A 1084-nucleotide genomic window follows, 5' to 3' on the forward strand; every position below is an offset into this window, starting at 1 on the left:
ATTGAATTGATGGTTTATCGATTGGACAGGGAAAAGTTCCTGACTTCAGTTTTGACTGCTGGTCTAAGATCTGGTGAGCTCTTGATACTTCTGGCTGGGAAAAATGATAGGATTCATGTAATTTCTGCAATTGGTGACTCCGGAGAATCTTAGTACATAACAGTGGGGTGAGGAGGTCAGAGAGCACTGGCCACATAGATGGCTCAGATTAGATAATATGTCAACTATTTATTAAGATAAGTATTATATTTTGGTATAAATATTCAACATGCTATATGTAGCATTGTTAAAAGTGAAGAACTTGTCTACAGCCATGCCACCCTGAATAAGCCCAATCCCATCTAATCTTGGGAGCTAAGCAGGGTTGGACCTGTTTAGTACTTGGATGGGAGACCAACTAGGAAGCCCAGGTGCAGTAGGCAGAAAAAAATAAAAAATAAAGAATTGTAAGCTCACAAGGTCTTTGCGATCTGTGAGGTCAACCAAGGGTTGCCTCGCCTAAAAAAATAAATAAAATAAAATAAATTTTAAAAATGAAGAATTTATCAGGTATAAAATATTAGGTCAATTTCAGAAAAAAATATTGAAAATTAGTAGTGAAAACTATTAATTACTTACCTAGTATACACAGAATAGAATAAAATTACTTTAAAAAAAGGATTATAAAATGATATATTCTAGAGAAAAGAAAGCTTCTATTTATTTGAAAAATGGGAACACAGTATATTTATTTCAGGTCATACAGAATAGAGCTTAATAAATACTTGCTTTAAAAGTTGGAAGGAAACACATTTTTAGCTGGATTAATTCAACAAGTATTACAAATAAGATTTTTCATTAAATCTAGTTGGTAAATGTTTCATTGGATTTTTCTCTGTGTGTATTTATCCTATTTTCATATCCTTTACTGTCCTTCAGAAGACTTTGACTATGTCAAAGAAGTATTTATTTCTGTTGTATTTCTTCACTAATTTCCATGATGTCTGCATGAAAGACATAAAGAAGTGAAACTGAATAAAATAAAGAATATATCCAGCACAATGGAACTTGGCTCACAATTCAAGGAAAAAGCCTCCAAGAAAAG

General features: G+C 32.4%; 1 pseudogene; it reads left to right on the forward strand.

The window, feature by feature from the left end:
• Window positions 1–303: 303 nt before the first annotated feature.
• LOC118612577 lies at window positions 304–422 on the forward strand (annotated as a pseudogene).
• The last annotated feature ends 662 nt before the right edge of the window (window positions 423–1084 follow it).

Source organism: Rousettus aegyptiacus, unplaced genomic scaffold (genome assembly GCF_014176215.1).
Source record: "Rousettus aegyptiacus isolate mRouAeg1 unplaced genomic scaffold, mRouAeg1.p scaffold_m13_p_16, whole genome shotgun sequence".
Lineage (NCBI taxonomy): Eukaryota > Metazoa > Chordata > Mammalia > Chiroptera > Pteropodidae > Rousettus > Rousettus aegyptiacus.